Genomic DNA, 20,694 nt, shown 5'->3' on the forward strand with positions numbered 1-20,694 from the left:
AGAGGCAGAGGCGTTTAGCAGCTGACACGGCAGAAAAAGTCCATCTGGGCCCTAAAGGAGGTCTCTTCACCATTCCTGAGTGGCCGACAGAACCAACGTTTTTGGAGAGTCCAGCCAGGAACTGGATGAAAGGATCGAAAGGATCCCAGAGGGGAGCACTGAGTGGGCCAAGCGGCATATTGTCTCTTAGGGGCGACGTCAAACAGATGTGTAAGACCCGCCACCTTGGTACAACGCCAAAGAGAGACTCTGGGGCAGCGGGGAGAAGGACACCGCGAGTGGGGTGAGGAGGCGGGCGACGGCGGCTGAGGAAGCTGCCGGTGAGGCACGGAGCGTGCGTTATTCCGTCTTTGGCGCGCGCGCCGAAACTCCCAGAGGCCTCCACGCAACCTCCTCCGCCGACGCCAGGCACGCTCTGACCCGTCGCATACTTGTGACGCAACACCGGACGCGTAACATAGGAAGAGCGCGCGACTCGGAAAGAGCGCAACGGGCAGAGGGCGATCCTCGGCTGGACTCACCGGCGCCTCGAACTTCCGGCTCTAGCAGGCGTTTGGCACCAGACGGGCCCCGCGGTGCGTAAGGAATGTTCACAATGGCTGAGGCCAGAGCAGAGCTGACACCCGCAGGGCGCAGGGTCTGCAGGCTCCTTGGAGGCTGGCCCTGTGGGGCATCTTAGGCAGTCCGCGTCTGCATCAGCCGGCCCTTTTCCTCAGGGCTCATTGGAGGGGGAAGCCTGGGCACTAGGGCAACTCAGCAGAACCACCCCGCTGCCGACCCCCATCCTGAGGGACCGAGGCAGTGGCTGTAGGGGAAAGTGGGAGGGAGGCGCCAGGATGGCTGCCACAGGGCAGGCGCTAAGGGGAGAGGGGAGATCAGCACAGGTCATGAAATCCCTCAGCCTCTTTCCTTCCAACGCCACCTCAGAAGACGCTGGCCCTCCTTTTTGGATGATGTGCCAGTACTTATTATTGATAAAGGAACCCTTTAGGAGTTACTTTCCCCAAGAGGAATGATACTGTTGCTAGATAAATTTTTCACTCATTCAATGAATAGTATTGAGCTGCCACTCCGCTGAAAGCTGGAGTTGAAAGACAAGCTGGTTATTGCCTGGCTTTCAAGATGTTCACTTTCGATTGTGAAGTAAACAGGCCATTCTGTTACAATACACATATTCTTTGACGTGGACGCTAAGCAGAACTAATAGTGGGAAGGGCAGTGACATTTGAGCTCGGACTTCAAAGACTAGGGACCTTGCCAGAAAGACCGAGAAGGCACAGCACAACATGTGCAAAGGTATGAAGGTTGAGTGGGACCTTCATGTATGAGAAGCTGCGTGGGACAGAACATAAACTCTAAGGTGGTCAGATGCAAGGGAGCCATGCCACGAACGGCTTTTCACGCCATTCTGAGTGTAGATTTAATATGGAGCATTGATCTTGGGGTCCCCTGCGTCTAAAACTCTGCCATCTGGCAATTCAAGAAGGCTGGGCATACAAAAGATAATAAATGAAAAGTTTGTAATGTCATTGGACAATCAGGAAATGTGATCATAATTTTTAAATGACATCAGCCCACAATTCTTGCTTCTTAAATGACATCAATTCATGTAGATTAAAATAATATCCTGTTGTCAATCTAACGAGAAAAAGTAGGTGATAAAACTCGTCTTTATAAATAAAAGTTACACAAGCGATAGCATTTATTATTATATATGGGCTAATGACTTTACTAAGTTTACTTAATTCTCTCTAAAACCCTGAGGGGTAGGTTCCATTATTACCCCCTGCTTTACTAATGAACTAAGTGAGGGTTCGAGAGCTTCAGTAACCTACCCAAGCCTGTCTGGATGGTTAGTAAGCAGCAGAGCTCCTATTTCCAACCAGTTACATCTGGCTCTTCGTTCATCAGAAGAAAAGTTAGAACAAAGTGGGTGGAGAAAATGAATCAGAATCAAAGAGTTCATGCTCAAGCACATAGGGCCTGGACTCTACAACTCCCATCTTATAGACACAGCACTGAGCACTATGTAGCCGTTCCTTCATTTTCCTACAAACCTTCAATAGGGGGAGGATGAAATAGATGTACAGTCAGTCCTGTAAACGCCTCCCAGCTGCTGACTTGAAATACATATGCTCATATCAGTTTAACCTGACACAGCTGGGAACCACAGCACATACTTATGGGATCCGGCCTTAACTGTCCTGGGGATGGGGTCCCTTCCCAATCACACATCCATCACATGAGGTATTACCCCTGCTTCCTGAGAACACCTCCATGGAAAGTCAGAGGTCCTTTCAGAGGCCAGGGCTGGTCATGCTTACTGATGTTGACCTGAGTAAGGTCATTCGAGAGATGGCAACTGAGACCTAAGTTGATCAGGCAGCACAAACCAGGCCCTGCCTTAAAGGACAGGATTCAGGACACTACATTCAGGACTAGCTCAACTAAAAGATGGTATAATAATCATAATAATAATCATAATGATAACAGCAAAAATTCCCCTTGTATAGTGTTTTTCAGTTATCAGTTCACTTTCATAAAAATCAGTTAATTCAGCATAGTCTTTTGATTGAGCAGGAATAATTATCTTGCTACACAGGTAAGAAAACCAAAGCTCAAAGAGGAGGTAAAATTGCCTAAGCTCCATGAGCTAGTGATGTGGTGCACAGTCTCCTTGTCTTGTCATCCATTGCCCCTATTTTGGCAATCATCCCTTTTATACAGTGAGTGCCATCTTGCAATACCTCCTAGTCCAAGTTCAAAACCACAATAAATGTCAGGAAAGAATGGAATCCCATCATTTGGGGCTTGGTGCAAATATAATCACTTTGGTGGATACTAGAGTGCATATCTTTGTCAAAACTTACCAAACTGTGTACTTCAAATAATTGTCTTAATGCCATGTAAATTTTACCCTAAAAAGCTGATGTGGAAAACACCTGATGCAAGAGCATACAGAGAACAATCTTAAAGTCATTGTTTTATGGGCAGATACTACTACACAGATGAAACTGACAAAAATCATGGCAAAGAAGATAGATGTTTGTTCATAACTGTTGTACGAATTTATAATACATTTTAGAAAATCCAGTCAGAGAAGATAATGCAGAGGGATGGCAGACAATAGGAAGGCAGGCAGTGTGGGTGTGTGTTGGGGTTGGAGGATAGGCAGACAAACATGGGAAGAAGTAAAGCAAAACACCAAGCAAACTGGTGCAGAAAAGACTTGGTGAATATATGCACATAAATGGCTCGCCCCTCTCATAGTGTCCATTCCAACATCTACTGATGAGGAGACCATGGACCATGGGTTCTCAGCTCCTCGGATACATGTCTAGACTGTGCGGCCCTAAGTCAAGCCACTTCAGTCAGATCTCTCCCTGGATCAAGCTAGTCAGCACAGTAAGAAAATAGCTCAGCCCTTGGACCACTATTATGGGTGGGGCTGTCCTGCCTCCCCTGACCTAACAAAGCTCTGGTACCAGTTTTCCTAGGCACCCCTCCCCCTCCCCCAATCCTGGTAGGTCAGGGCTCAGGACACTGCCTCCTCCAGATTGACAATCTGCTAAAACAAAATCAAAATCAGTATTTTCCAGAAGACTTTTAAAGCACCCAGGATCTTGTAGCATATTCATCAAAATATCCAGGATATAATCCAAAATTACTGACCACAAAAAAAAAAAAAACAAGCAAAATCTAACACTTCAGCAGATGCAAACCCTGAAATGACACCGATGCTAGAATTATCAGACAAAGAACGAAGCTACCATAACCATGTTGCAAGATGTAAGGGCAACCATTCCTGAATAGACTGAAAAGATAAAACTACTCAACAAAGAAACAGTAGCTATTTTTAAAAAGCCAAATCTGAGACCCATAATATATAATACACTTTAAAATTACGCATAGCCACTCTCACTTCTGAGTGAGAAGGCGTGGACTCGGTCTATGGACTGTGCATCTAGTTTTACTTTAAATTTTTTGTTTTGTTTTGTGGGAGTAATTAGGTTTATTTATTTATTTATTATTGTTATTTTCTTACTTAATGGACATACTGGGGATCAAACCTATGACCTTGTGCATGCTAGGCATGCTCTCTGCCACTGAGCTATATCTTCCCCCCTCTACTTTTACTTTAAGCTGAGCACCCAACCCCCACACCTCGTGGCCTTCCTCTTGCCTTCTGAAATAGCCTGCACTCTGTCTATGGATTATGTATCTCTCTGAATAAATCTACCTTTACATAAATAAATAAATACATAAATAAATAAATACATAAATAAATAAAATTATGCATAGTGTATTAATAGCAAAATGGAGGTACCAGAAAGAAAGAGTCTATGAACTTGAAGATAGATTAACAGAAAATTTCTAATCTAAACAGAGAAAACAGTACAGGGAAAAAATTAAGGGAGACTCAGGGCCCCATAGAAAAATATCAGAAAGGCTAATAGTCAAGCCAAGTGCTAGAATGAGAGGAAAAGCAGGGGTTTACAAGTAGGGAAAAGTGGAAAGTTACAAGGAACTCTGCAGTGTTGTATTAGAAATGGAAGTATCAGTAAAAATTTAGAGTTTTAATATAAATGACTCAGAATTATGGGCATAGAGAGGTGTGTTTGTGTGTGGATATGCGTATTTCCTGGTTCTGTCTGCTGGAGAGGGCTTAGAAGCAAGGATGGCCTAGTAGTAATGAGTATGGCTAGCACCCAGTTCTTAGTTTCTAAATGCCCTTCTGCAATAGAAGGACCTCATGATTCTTAGAAAAATGGCTGATTTCAGACTGTGCAGGAAAAGATGAATCCGAAATACCTTGTGGTGCCAGAAAGTAAGGAAATAAATGTTCAAAGAATACGTGGGTGTGTCAACGCAGCAGAGAAGCCTGACTGAAAGTTCTCCCGCCGGCCAAATCAGGGAAACTTTGAGCATCAGAATAATAGTTACAGATTATTACTCATTGAATAAAGTAAAAATCCAGGAGTCTGTGGAGATACAAATAAATGCAAGCATTGTGTATTTTAAAAATATGTTTAAAAATAAATACATAAATAAATTAGAAGGGAAATCTATTTTTTAACTAGAATGTTAACTAATAAATATAGAAAGGATGATGAAATTAGGAAGAAATCATCATTGGATAACAATTATATAAATAATTTAGTGAATCATGAATCTTAAATAGATTCTAAAACTTGAGGGTGGAAGTATGATGCGAATTAAAATATTCACATGGTTTCAAAGTTTCTTAATGACAAATGGGAAAAAAATCTTAAGTAAGAAATCTGGAAAACAGACACATTAACCAAGTATCAAAGTCATTATCAGTAATGGGACAGGTTAACAGCCTGTCCTCACTGGTGTGACATACTAAAAAAAGATCCTTACTACATCACGGCTATGATGTTCCTGCCAAAAATGTGTTAAGTTTAATCTAGTCATGAAGAAATAACAAAACAAAAATGAAGAATGTTCCACAAAAACATGGCTTGAACTTTTAAGAATGCCAACCTCATGAACGTCAGGGGAAAACTAGGGAACTATTCTGGATTAAATGAATCTAAAGGGACATGACAACTAAATGCCATATGTGATCCTGGAGTGGCTCTAGGACCAGAAAAAAGAATTATTTAATCTACCCCTTATGGCTGTAAAGTATATTATTAGGACAATGTGAGATATGAGCAAGAACAATAGAAAATTATAATAATATCCACCAATGTGAATTTTGGAAACTTTATACATATAATTTGGAAAATTATATGATGATTATGAAAGGGAATGATTTGTAAGGAAATACACAGTGAAACATTTAAGGAAAAGATGCATTATATTAACAATGTGTTATTAAATACCAAGTAGAAAACGTAATAGACAAAAATATACCACTTACAATTGCAGCAAACTCTGAGATATGAAGGAATGAATGTGTATGTGTTATAAAATGTCATAAAGTTAGGAAAGAACTTCTGTATAAGTAGGCAGATTTACTGTTTTCCTGGATAGGAAGAATCAGTATTCTAAAAGTTTCAATTCTTCCTAAAGCAATTTTTAACACCAATAGAATTCCAATGCATTTCAACTGTATTGTTTGTAGTTAGGCAAACTTATTCTAAAATCAATTTATACCAATAAGGAGAGAAAAAACAGATAATCTAAATAGAAGGGAACAGGACTGGATCTTCCTTCACTATTACGAGTATGGTAATTAGGGCAGTGGGCTATTCACAGAGCAAACAAAAAACAGATTGCATTAGCCAGTTAGGGCTGCCATAACAAAGTATCATAGACTAGCTACTTACACGACAGATTCATTTTCTCACAAGTCTGGAGGTTAGAAGTCCCAAATCAAGGTGCCAGTTGATTCAATTCCTGGTGAGAGCTCTTTTCCTGGCTTGAAAATGGCCACTGACTTAATGCATCCTCACCTGGCCTTTCCTCTGTAGCACCTGTGGGGAGAAGAAGAGAAAGTGAGCTCTGGTATGTCTTCCTCTTAAAAGGGCACCAGTTCTGTTGGAATAGGGCCCCAACCTTACGATCTCACTTAACTTTGATTCCTTCCCTATTTCTACATATAGTCACATAGGTGTCCCTTCACTCTTTATATTCAATCAAACTCCTCTTCCTCCACCATTAGTAGCAAACCAAGATCCCCTTCCCTCCCATCCTTGATACCTAACCAAGTTCTTCTTAGTAATTTTCTTTATTTCCCCTCATGCTGACCCCTGACTACAAATCCCTACTGGTCTCTGTTGTATTTAGTCTCTCTCCCCTACTGCAATAGTTTAACCCCTATTTTAGTCAATAAAATCCATCTTGCTGTTTTTAACACATGTCAAATAATTTTCAGATTTAAATGGAAACTGAAATCTTAGGGGAAATAGAATATTAAGGAACAAAAGAGGAGGTAGACAACTGACTTTACACACTCACTCTGTGAATAATGATGATGATGATGATAAAAATGAAATTAAAACCCTATTCTACACCAAAGTTAAAATGTCTGCTATTTTATTCTATAGGTTAAAAATAAATTTCAAATGAAATACACAAAGAATAGAAACATCAATATTTTAAATTCAGTATTAATTAAAACTTAGTTGAATAAAGAGCATAAGTTTTGGTATGAGGAACTTGGAGAGGATATAATACTTTAGAGAATGTAAAGCCTTGGATTAACCATTAGCCTTTGCTTGAGTAGATAAGAAGATCAGTGATTATTTACATACCACTTACCATGAAATATATTGTAATTTATTATTATAAAATTTAGTTTCTGCCTAAGCCTGTCTCCTTAAAGAGGCAAAGCACCTTCCTAATATCATGAAATATAGTGTTTAAAATCCCAAGGACCATTGACTTCTCACTTTGCAATTATGAATATTTAAGATAAGAAACTACATCAGAATATACAGAGTATTTGTTACTGAAAAATGTGTTTTTCCACATGGAATTGTAAATTATTTTCCATGGGAGCTTACTCTTACCATTTTGTGGTTAAGTCTGCTGATTATACAATCACTTATCTTGAAAAGAATATCTCAACCAATATAAAAAAGTCCTATGAGTGCTTGTAAAATTGGCAAAGTATGTAAAATCACTTCTCCTTTTAAAAGTCATTTTGCAAGTAAATTCTTTTTAAAAAACCTCCAAAAAGCAATGCAAAAACTTGATTTTCCATGACAGCAAAAATAAAAACACCTTATGAAACTCTTAGAAGAATGTGTAGGAGAATATTTTTGCATCTTACTGAAAAGGAAAGGGAAACACACATCCACAACTATGAAGAAAAATATCGATAAAACAAAAAACTTCTTTTATAACAAAGACATCATAAACAAAAAAAGGTAAAAAATGTATTTGGAGAAGGTATTTACAGCCTATATAACAGTTCTTATCAAGAACATAACAAAAACTCTTACATTTCAATTTTGAAAGACAAACATCATATAGATTTTTCAAGTCACTTTAAAAAGCTGAGCATACGACATGAAAAATGATTCACAAAGGAAAAAACCAAGTCACCAAAACCACAAGAGAAAAATTTCACTTATGATGAGAAGAAAGCCAAATTTTTTTTAAAAGTTACTTTTAAAAAATCATTCTCAGAGTTTAAAAATGCCTGGCATACCTAAAGTTGGCTAGGACTATAAGTAAAAAGGAGGTCTCCCTTCCTACTAGTTGAAATATACATTATGGAGAACATTTGGTCTAGTAAATTTAAAAACTTGACTGTGTCTTCAGGATAACCCCTCAATCCAATAATTAGTATGCACTTCAGAGAAATCTTGCAGGTGAACAATAGCAGATACGTCAAGGATGGCTGTTGTAGCCGAGTACAGTAAAAAAAGGTAGCATTTAAATTTCCATCAATAATATAAATAAATTGTGCAATATTCATATGTTTAAATATCAGGTAGCACTTAAGATGATGAACTTTATTTACATGTAGCAGTATGAAAAGAACTTCAAAACCTAAGGTTCAAAAAGAAATTCAACTTGTGTAAAGAATAATTTCTGTGAAATTTTAAAATAGAAATAGAGAAAGCAACTTGTATATTAACTCTCCCCAAACATAGCATAAAAGTGTACAGTATATATGATGAATTAATATCGTGTGTCAACCTGGCCAGCCCATGGTACCCAGCCAGATGTATGTACTTAACGAAGAGAAAGAGGGAGAAGGAGAAGTGGGGCAGGGCTAAAGATCAGAACCCTGACTCATACTGTACCCTTCAAGTCTCAGAACATTCACAGGAAATATGTGGATCCAACTGCATGTTGGTGGGTGCCTCTAAGGAGGGAGAGAGGCAAATGTTTTGGAGTCAATAACAAAAACTGACTTTATCTATGATATCCTATTAAAATATATCATTATAGATAATTCTATATAAGTATACATATTCATATCTCTAGTAAAAGTGGCAAAATATTAAAATTCATTTATTCCTATAGGTAGGAACATGAACATGATTTTCATTATTCTCTCTACTTTTCTATAGCTTTAAGCACGAAATAAATGAGCGCTGCATGAGAGAGTGATTTTATCTCCATCGTGAAAGTGGTGCTGTTTTGTATGAAGTTCTGATTCGCAATTCAGTGAAATGTCCCTCACGCTTCCCTGCAACTGGGCTTTGCTTTCATTTCATTGAGCCACATTCAGAACTGCTTATGCAGTCATTAACACAGAGGGAACCATGCTCAGATTGAAAAAGAAAAAGGTTTTGATAACTAAAAGTAAGATATCCAACTGCAAACTAGTAACTTAACTCTGGCTTATTCCTTAATCTCTATAACTTAGTCGATGGGAACTGGTCTTCTAAACTAGACTACTTGGAATTTTTCCAGGATTTAAAAAAAAATTAGCTTTTGATCCAACAAATGCTAAGAGTGAAATGGGCTGCACTGATTTCCCTTCCTCACCCACAGGTGTAGACATGGGGTTACAAACCAGGTTCCTACCACTTCCTGAGCACCTATGGGAGGCGGGGGATCCAGCAGAGCTTGTCTGTAAATACGTGTTCGGTATAAATAGGGGATGCAAGACCAAAGAAGCTTGGGAATGACTGAGTTTAAAAAACCTCAGTGGATTCTCTTCACGGCAGGACTGCACAGAGACTTCTGCATACAAATGTATTTGGTGAACTTCTTAAAGAAGGATATGACATGTGGTATGTTACCTTTTATGTCATCTTATTTCATAAAGTGTCTGATTAGACTAGCATCTAGCAAGATGTTATGGAAAATGGATATAAGACACCACCAGTGTCTTTAGGGGCTGAAAAATGGCAAACTATAATTGTCTCTATGTGTGTGAAGGAAATCTTTTAAATTTGTACAATTATCTGTTCTTTCTTGTAGGGAAAGGAAATCAGATGTATCTCATATGACAGACAGAAGGTAGGCACTATTCTTTATATGATAAGCTGTTGAAAATTTGAGGTCACTATTGAGTTGCCTTTACTTTCTTCCTCTCCTGATTAAGTAATTCAGTGGACTTCCTCAGAGGAAAATTAACAAAAATAGGATATATTGGAAATCCCTGCCTCACAGGAAAATAAGTACAAAAGACATTTTTAGAAGCAAGCTCTCCTCTCTGACAATCCCAGGACAACATAATTCTTCACATTTGTGGAGACAGTGAGCTGTTTTCTGCTCAACTAAAACACACATACTCATGTGTGTGTGCGTACAAACACACACACACACACACACACCCCTTCTCATCCCACCATAATACACAATGAAGTTATGAGCATCCAAAAAGTTATCTATTTTGTGAAAGACAGCAACTCACCATTTATTCCCCTGAGCATCTGATTTTCATGCTTTAATAGCATTACAGAAAATCCATTCTCCACTCTCTTTAGTACAGAGGCACATGATGAGTTCAGCAGCCTTGTCTTCATTTGAGGCCAGTCAACATTTCCCCAGCTCAGTCAAGTTGCAAAGAGCTTTCCTATCTGATGTTAAGTATTCCAGCGCATCTCAAACTAGCAAATAAGGTGAAATGGGGAAAAAAGGAGTAAGAAAAATAAAATTTTTTAAAATGAGTTGCTCACTAGGTGTTGAATTGGAAGCAATAGTGAAAAGGGGTTTTATATTTATTCCTTTGTTACCCAACTTATTCAAAACTGATATTCATTTTCAACATCTAAGAAAATCAGAGGCAGCTACGATGTTGTAATAAAATGAAACTGAATTCAATTTTTCATCACGAAACACCTCACATGGCACTTCGGGAGAGCCACAGATTCTCTGAATTCAATTTCTTCATTTTCAAAAGAAGGAAGTGATAACTTATAGAATAGTAGATTCTATAAGTTTGGTTTACTTAATGCCCACTCCAATTCTGAGTGCAGGACCATCTCTACTAAATCTCCCAGAATGCTCAAACTAAAATTAGACCTTCCAATAGTACATCTTTGTGGTAGAGGTGGCCAAGCATCATGATTCTGATAGGGCAGTGACAGCCACTGAGCAGAGGGAAAGTCCTGCCTCCTACCTGGCTACAATTCTAGCCATTCCATTTCCAGTCCCACCCCCTACCAAGGTGATAGCTGCCAGCACACCTTGAGAAAAGACATGACTTCCTTCCATGTCAAATCCGTCTTTCCCACTTAAAGACACTGGGCACCTGCAGTCTGTAAAGGAATGCTCCCGCATAAGAACATCCCTTCAAGACTGCAATAGGTAACTGTTTCATCTGAACTCACAGTGGCAGAGATACTTAAGCAAAATGAAAAGGCAGAGGAACTGCTCTCAAGTGAAAGCAAGAGAAAAACTCTGATAAAATAATGAAATTTTAAATTTATCAGATAAAGAATTCAAAGCATTGGCAATACAAATGTTCACCAAATTAGGGGATACAATAGATGAACATGGTGAAAATAATAACAAGGAACTAGGAAATATAAAAAAGGCTCAATCAGAAGTAAAGAATTCAATACCTGAAATAAAAAAACACACGAGACAGATGAATAGCATGTTAAGTGATACAAAAGTACATACAAGTGATTTGAAAAATAGAATGATGGAAATCACCCAATCAGAACAGCAAAAAGAAAGATGAATTTTAAAAAAGGTTAAGAGAGATCTGAAATAATATTGAGCATACCAACATATTTGCATTATAAGGGTCTCAGAAGGAGAAAAGAGAAAGAAGGGATCAAAGATGTATTTGAGGAAATTATGGCTAAAAAATTCCCAAACCTGAGGAAGGAAACAGATATTCAGGTACAGGAAGCAAAGAAGGTCTCAAATGAGATGAATCCAAACAGACCCACATTAATACATATTGTAATTAAAATAACAAAAGCTATAAATAAAGAGAGAATTCTAAAGGCAACAAGAGAAGAAGAAAGAGTCACATATAAGGGAACCCCCATAAGGCTATTGACTGATTTCTCTGCTGAAACTTGGCAGGCAGGAAGGAAGTGGCGTGATATATTCAAAGTGCTGAAAGGAAAAAAACCCCTGCAAACTAGGATACTTGACCCAGCAAAATTAGAATTTAGAATTGAAGAAGAGATAAAGAAGTTCTTAGACAAGCAAAAACTAAGAGTTCATCAATACTAAATCAACCCTAATAGAAATGTCAACAGGACTTTTCTAAGTGGAAAAAAGTAAGAATCTATGGTAAAAGGAAAATGCCACTAAGAAAGGCAAGTATATAGTAAGGACTGAGGTTAAGTCATTTAAATCAGCCAGTACAAAGACTAAAAGACAAAAACTTATAAAAGCAACTGTAACTACAATAAACAGTGAAGAGATAAAAATGAAGATGTAAAATATGACATCAAAGATCACAGAATGGGTGGGAAGGCAGTAAAAAATGTAGATGTTTAAGAATGTGTTTGAACTTAAATGACTACCAGTTTAAAACAAGTAGGTATAGTAATAGGTCAACTTACATGAATGCCCAAGAAAGTCTGATGTTTCGATTCGAAGGCAGGAAAAGACCAATGTCCCAGCTGAAAACAGTCAGGCAGAAGGGAATTCCCTCTTCTCAGCCTTATTGTTCTATTCAGGCCCTCAGCTAAATGGATGAGGCCCACCCAAATTAGGGAGGGAACTCTACTTTCCTCGTTTTCCTGATATAAGTGTTTATCTCATTCAGGCGCCCTCTCATAAGCACGCCCAGAATAATGCTTGACCCAATGTCTGGGCAACCCCGGCCCAGTCAAGCTGACACATGCAATGAACCATCACACACTCTACTTCAGATTCAAGCACTGTATCACAACCTTTCTGGAGTTCACATTACAGCAGAAAGTCAGGAATGTATCTAAGCAAATGATCTCATCTCCATGATCTTTCTCCCGGCACTGAGCCCTGAATTTACCTGGCAACCACCCATCTCTGTTCAAATCAGCATATTCTCGGGCACTGCCATACAAGACGAAACCTTTCCCCATTATTATCCTTTTGGTCCACTTATCCAACATCTCACTCGTGTGATGATCGTTAATTTCTAGTTCCATGGGCTTTTGGAAAGGAAAGACTTCTTCAAACTCAAGGGTAAATGAGAGAAAGAAGAGAGGTCCTCAAGTTAGAGCATTAATTAAACCAGACCTTTGACCTATTAAAAATTAATCAGCTGCCAGTCTTCCTCTGTATCTCAATGAACTGGGGACGGAGGCTGGGTTGGGGGTGTCTTTCTTCTCCATGGCCAATGAAATGAAAAGCCCTGCCATTATTCTAGCATCTCTAGGGATCAGACTCCCAGGGGCTTTCCCATCATACAAACACTGATGCTCAGTGATTGTTGGGTACCTTCCCAATTTGATTGTTTCAGAGTAACAGTTCACCTCTTAAAGACCTTGAGCTTTTGGCTTCATAGACTCTAAATTGTGTTACACCATTCATTTGAAGAGGGTCGTTGCCCAATAAAGCTGATCTATTTCTTTTTCCCACTCAGCAAATGGGTTATTTGATTTTCTCCTCCTCCCAATTAGCATCCGTGGTAGATTTCCTAACGGTGTGATTTGAGCTTGAAGGTTAAACATAGCATGCCTGTCTGTTGTTCAGATCAATGCTGCTCTGACATTGCTATTCCTCACCTTAACTTCCATCGATGATTAGATTTAAACCAGCTGTTTTTGCTAATTCAGTAATTAGTGACTTGGCAAAGCACTAATCGTATTGGGAGGTAGAAAAAAAATCACTCAGATTTACATACGTAATGAAATTTCAGCATGAAGATGTTGCTCCGAAGAATGAAAATATCTAATATGAAGCTCAAATTTAGAAAAATTAAAAATAAAAATTACTAAACGCTCCAGCACCTAAATTCCATGCAGTTGTCTTCATTCTGCAAATATCAAATGCGTGACTTACAGAATGCCAAATGCTTTACCCACATTACTGTCATCCCACAGTGACTCTAAAAGGTAGGAACCATCAGCTCCACTTTACAGATGGGAAACTAAAACCCAGGGGTGCTTGATGCTTTTACCGATGTCACATGGCCAGAAAATGAGAGAGCAGATACGCCAGCTTAGTCCTGTCTAACCCAAATTCCATGTTCTTCACATTCTTTCCCACAACTCTTACATGCTTTCTCCCCCTCCCGGTGGATAAACTTCTGTGAAAGTCACACCTACCCCAGTTCAGGAAAGCTGATTCTTCATATGAATGGCTGGGATGCTGTGTCCAATGGCTCTAGAGAGGGAGGTGGGTGTATGGAACTTAGGTCTCCATTTAAAGATCCAACATTGTCTGTGTATTTGTTCATGTGTTAGATATTATTTAACAGTGTTGGAATTTCTTCTGTTGTCTGTGTACATCAACTTATATTACAGGGCTATAAATGGCAATTCCACATGCATCAACCTAACTGCCAGCATGGAAATGTATTCTTTTGTCCTCAGGCCCAGTGGCATTCTCTATATTTTTCTCCTAAGAAAAATTACTGAACATTAGAAACAAATGTGACTTTTCTTCTATTATCCTATGCCAGGTTTGGAAATAAACAGCTAACTGATGACTAGACCTAAATATTTTATATAGAAAATTAGTTAAAAATAAATAGATGAATCCAACAAAAAAGTATGCTTATTGAATGAAAAACTCTCAGATAGTATGGCTCAACATGCATTATCTCATTTAATCTTTCTGAAACCATGCCTGATAGTGTTAACAGAAACTAGTAACTAACAGACATTCTTGAGCTTGTCTTACAGCTTGCTAAAAACTCCTCTGCTTGTAGCCTGCCTTCACTGTGCAAGCTTACTCTAATTATTTTGTTGCAAATTGCATAACCCCCAGGCTTCATGTAATCTAAACAATAAGATGTTTGCCCAAGTTGTTTTCTATCTGCTTGCAATCTGCTTTGTCGAGTTCAAAGTCAAGCCAGCTAAGACTAGCTGGGACCACCGACCCTAAAACAGGTCCTGCACAAGTGTCCGATGAATGAACTTCTGACATCAGAGAGCCAAGAGCTCCACCCTCAGATCATGCTAAGCACCTCCATTTTTAAACATGTGTCCCGTGAAGAAGCATGTAACCCAGATACGCTGCGCAGAACACTGATGACTTCACCTTTTCCCGAAGTCCAATCACCTTTCCCCATGCCTAAGACCACCGGCTTCTTTATCCCATAAATATCCCAAGCCCCTCGCCTTTGGAGGTGGGGTTCAGATTTGAGACGAATTCTCCCATCTCCTCACTTGACTGCCTTGTGAATAAACCCTCTCTTAGCTGCAAACCCCAGTGTCTCAGCATTTTGGCTTGCAGCACGTCAGGCAAATGAACCTGGTTCAGTAGCATTTCCAGGGACGTTGTCCGGTAGGGTTTATAGAAATGAGAAAATTGTGGCTGGAGAAGGCCAAGTGCCTTGCCCAAGGTCACAGAGCTGGTGAGGATGAATGCTTCTGTATTGAAGCCCCTGTAATTCTGTACCCATGATAAACAGAGCCAATTAATCCACATGTTCTTTAGTGCTAAGCCTAGAGAGGTTTCAGAACCCCCTCTCCACATTGAGTGTCCCCCCACCAAAAAAGCACATAGTTCTCTCAATAGGCACGTGGATTGCTGGAAGTGGTACACACTTTGAAATCGAGCTCTAACCTTAACACTAAGATACTAATAATGCTGGCAAAGCCATTTAGATACATTAGGGAAGGAGGCAGGCAGCCACATCCGGCTGCTGCCTTGCTTTGGTGAGTTAGTCCATCATGTATGGTGGACCTGAATGCCAGCTTCTCTAATGGGACGCCCAGGCCCACAGGAAACAGGTGATTCCTTAGTCCACCTGCCTGCCTTCCCCAGAGACAAGCACCAGTAAGCCCAAGAATTTATCCTGGAGGGCTGAGCCACTGTTTACAGAATTCAAGTTTCATTTAACTAAGAAAACACATTTTAAAATTGATTTTCTCGCAAAACGCACTTGGGTTGTGTAAATGTACACAGAAAGTGGTTTTCTAAAGTTAAATAACAATTTCCTGGAGAAAGTTTGCAGAGCAGCCTCCAAGTTAAACACACACATATAAACTAAACTCCATTTCTTTCCACGCCAACCAGGTCTCTTTATCATTTAAATTAGGTGAGTTGAAGTGTGCACAGAGCCTGCACCATGCAGTGTAGACACTCAAAACTTCCCCTTTCCATGCTGATCTCCTTTTTTTATAAGGATCCCTTCCCCTAGGTGACTCTGCAGATAATTGAGAAGAATTTCGAACCAGTTAAGCTCAATCTTCCAATTAAATTACAAATAATGTAATCAAAAATATTTTAACATAAAGTCCAAAAATTGCAAACACCACAATTTTAATTATCTGTAACTAATCCCTTAGGTTCATTTTTTTAAATAACTCTTTAGCCTAGTCACTGAAAGACAAAAAAATAATTTAAAATGTACATATAATTCCTTTCGGAGAAAATATTCAAAGAGACTACAGAAAAAGACAAAGAATCCAGAGTTCATAGAGAGTTGTTCTGTATAATTATATTTGTAAGAAATTAGATTAAGAGGCAGATTAAGAAATGGTGAGATTGACCAAATCGTTCTGTCACAGAAATAAATGATATTTGCTACATAATTTCTTTTCAAAATACTTATTTCTAAAATAACAATGTGGAAAATATTGAAACCTTATTTAGAAAACAAATACATAATCTCACAACACATAATGTTTGCTAGTATTTTTTATTATTTATACTCAATAATTTTTCTATATATGTTAGCATATAGTTAAATGCATTTATTTTTATAAGTTCAGGATTTTATATGTGTCTGCATATGTTTTTATGTGTATAGGTGTATACATGTATGAATGGATGTGTATGTGTGTATATACAGCTGTGTGGACCAGTAGAGGTGCACATGTATGATGTGTATGTGTGTGTGTGTGTGTTTTTGTGCGTGCAGGTGTATAATCATTTATATATGTATATATGCCATGTGTGTTTCTGTATATCTGTGTTTATTGGTATGTGTGGATATGTCTTCATTTATTCAAATGTATGTATGTGTGTCTGTGTATATGTCGGTATGGTTGTGTGTGCATGCATGTTTGTGTCTGTATGCCTATGTAGCTGTAAGTGTATTTTCACCTAAAACTATATGTAGTCCCCTCACCACCACTTAATTCTGAAGAGTTAACTACTTTTTCTTTATTATTTTTATTCTTTTATTTTTCTGTAGTTTTATGTTCCATAGTTGAAAGGATCAAATAATTTACAAGATTTGCTGCAGAAATCCCACCATATTTACCTCTCCTCCTTAGCAGCTAACTTAAGTCTGTGAGCTAAATCTCCTATTATTTGACTTCATGTATCTAAAGGATACATTTATATTTCTATAATCTTAAATTTTTAGTCTTAAATATTAGATAGTACTCCCCAAACATAATAAGGAGGCTTAGCTGTTTTTCATTCATTCTCTCTACCACAGCTCACACCCACTCGATCAGTCTCACAATTTTCTCAGTATACTCTAATTCTGTCGCGATCCGTAGTCATACCTACTTTGGTGTATCCATGTAAACTGACTATTCATCACTGATGACTTCTTTTGTCTAACAGGACACTTTTCCTTTAGCTTATTTTCCATGAGCTTATCATGACGTTACAATCAAATCCCTCGAGGTGTATAATTCTCATGGCAAGAAGTTGGGACACGTCAGTTGTCCCATCACTTCCGTCTGCTTGAGAGTCCCTCACAGGGTTTCTTAGGTGCTCCAGACTGGACAGATGGCATTCTTAGACTGCCCGCTTTGGGGGATCTGCACCATCATCCTGAGGATTCTGTTTGCCTTTGTTGTGTCGGGGCCTCTACTTCTTGGATCCCTCATCTTCCTCCTTCTTGCTTTAACTATGAATTCGGTAAAGTATTTCTTTAGTGATTTCCTGAGGAAGGGAGTGTATGAAAGGCCACTGTTCTAGAGTACTTACATCTGATAATTTCTTAATCTACTCTCACAATAATTTGCCTGGGAATAGAATTCTAAGTGAGAAATAATTTATTTTGAAGGTATTGCTCCATTGTCTTCTAGCTTCCACAGGTGCAACTGAGGTGCCTAGTGACTAATGATCCTCTGATTCTTGATTCATTGTATGAACTTCCCACTCCCCTCCTCCCCTTCTCCTCCTCCTCCTCTTTCTTCCTCTTCTTCCCCTTCTCTCTCTCTCTCTCTCTCTTTTCCTCTCCCACTTCTCTGAATATTTTCTGACCCCACAGCTACAAAATATGTATTTGGTAGGGGATGAGATATTTTCTTCTAAATCTCTTATCATTCAGTACATTGACAATACTCAACTCAATACATTATCTTAGATGATTACTAAGCCCGTTCACTACTGGAATATTTTCTTCATTCTTGGGAAATATCTCTCATTATTTCATTGATGATTTCATTTTCTCTCTTTTAGTTCTTCTCTCTAGAACTTCTTTTTTAGGGATGAATATTAGGTTACCTCTTCGACTGGTCCTATAATTTTTTTCTTATCTTTTGTCTCACATTGACATCCCATCTTCTACGCATTTACCTGTAGGCTATAGAATTCTAGTTTGACTTTTTTTCCCCTCTTAGAACTTTAAATATGCCATTCTACTGTCTTAAACCCTCCATTTTTGTTTGATGAGAAGTCAGCCATTATTCTCATCATTGTCCCCCTCTATGTAATATTTCACTTTTTCTCTGGCTACTTTCAAGATTTTCCTTCTAGTTTAGTCTTAGTGTGAGACCCAGAGCACTGGAGGATTTCTCATTATTCTCCAACCCTGTTTCCAAATACGGGCAGATCTGAACCTCAGGGGACATCTCTCAGATGGCCTGCCCACCCTCTAGCAAAGGGTGTATTACTTAGGTATTGCTGCATAACAAGTAACTCCCCCTCAAAGTACACCTATTCCTGAAGTCTCTGAGGGTGCAGGGACAGCTGACTTATTTCAAGTTCACCTTGATGACATTATGTGGGCCCTCCTACTAGATTCTCATTTGAGACTGAGAATAAATTTTTGTTTGTCTGTTTGTTTTTGCAGCCCTACACCCTGGATCATAAGGTCACAATTACATGTAAAAGTTGCTTATTGCTGTGGGTTCCCACTTTGATATAGTTTCAGCTTCTGAAAATTGCTGATTTTTTCTCTATCCAACAATACATTTTTTAAATTTTTTAAAAAATTTTGGGGGAGAGGTAATTAGGTATGTATGTATGTATGTATGTATGTATGTACGTATTTTAATGGAGGTACTGGTGACTGAACCCAGGACCTCATACATGCTAAGCATGTGCTCTACCCTGAGCTTATACCCTCTCCACAACAATACATTTTTTTTAATCTAGCATTTTTAACTGTCTTTATTAAAAGGGGCTACCAAGGTATCTACTTGATCTTACTACCAGAAGCAAAAGTTACTGTTTTTCTGCTCTGAAAAAAAAAACCAAAAATAGTGTTAAGGTCAATTAAATGGTATGCTCTGAATTTTGTAAAGCACATTTCAATGGATACAGCACCACTGCACCAACTTCTGTATTACTGTTTGTGCTCTTCCACTCAAACTAACTATCCTCTTCATACCTTCTTCTTGGTCGAGTTCCAAACCATCTTTAGTGCTCAAGTTCAGCTTCCAACTTAAAGTCTGTCTGCATATTCTGGCCAATATTAATTTGAAACGTTTTTGGTTCTTATATCAGATACACAAATAATTTATGTTATAGGGTTTCAAATAAGATAATGAATTATCATCTCTATTTTATGTATTGGGAAACTGAGCTAAGACTACATAAAGCAGGAAACACTGAAATCGGTGTTTCAAGTTTTCTGCTGATACCTCACCTTGAGGCTGCAATAACACACAACACCAAATCTTGCTTATTTCTTTGCTACTCACAATTATATCTCCAGGACATGAACAGCTGTAGTTCTTAGGCTAGCTTGAGATGGAGGCAGCTTTAACCACCAGACTGTATTTATTAATAGCCCCATCAAAAGGACTCCCAGAACATGCAATCTCAATAAAAAGTAGGCCTGCTTCACCTCTTACTTTAACTATGAAGTAAGTGTTACCCAAAGGGGTCCTAACAGGCACTTTATGGTCCTGAACAACCTGTCCTCCAATGAGTAAGGCTGATGTTTTCTCACCTGTGTCTCACCTGCAGGAGCAGCAGCTACAGCTCAGCTTCATCCTCCCTCTTTTTCCCATCCTTGCTTCCTGAGTCTCTGGAGAGTTTAGATTTAGTACCAGCTCATGGTTTGGGGACTTGGCTCTCAGTGATAGTAATACCACCAACCCTGCTCTTACAAATCAAAACTATGTAAAAGAGCTTTCTGAAGACTTCATAGTGTAAAGAATATACATTTTAATACAACTTCACGTATCTCCCTATGATAAGCGAGATGCTGCCAGTTTTACTGAATTACTTTGCACAGATTGAGAATGCCTGGTGAACACATCCCTTCTTCTGTCCAGGTTCCCATCTGGGCTCTGCTATGGAAAGGTTATGACTAGCAATCCCAGACATTTCCTCCAACTTAACTCCTGATCACCATCTCGTTTCCTTTCTCCCTGTCAATACACACTTGTTAAAATCTCTCTTGATTTTGTCTTGTGTAGGCGTGTTCCTAGTACCCTAATGCACGTCTGCAACTTAAGACAAGGGACTGTGTCTGTTCCCTGCTGTCCACTCTCCATGGCACCTATGATGATACAGGCACGTGGCTGGCCCACAGGAAGCGTGTGTCAAATCAAC

At 38.8% G+C, this 20,694-nt stretch overlaps 1 long non-coding RNA gene across 1 annotated transcript in view; it reads left to right on the forward strand.

Annotated features, from left to right (window-relative positions):
• The first annotated feature begins 350 nt into the window (after positions 1–350).
• LOC116667221 overlaps positions 351–20,694 on the forward strand; it is a 33,756-nt gene continuing 13,412 nt past the window's right edge. The window contains exons 1-2 of the long non-coding RNA XR_004324036.1: positions 351–575; positions 9,859–9,897. This is a non-coding gene — a long non-coding RNA (uncharacterized LOC116667221). The remainder of the gene's footprint in view (positions 576–9,858; positions 9,898–20,694) is intronic.

The sequence above is a fragment of the Camelus ferus genome, chromosome 11 (assembly GCF_009834535.1).
Source record: "Camelus ferus isolate YT-003-E chromosome 11, BCGSAC_Cfer_1.0, whole genome shotgun sequence".
Taxonomy (NCBI): domain Eukaryota; kingdom Metazoa; phylum Chordata; class Mammalia; order Artiodactyla; family Camelidae; genus Camelus; species Camelus ferus.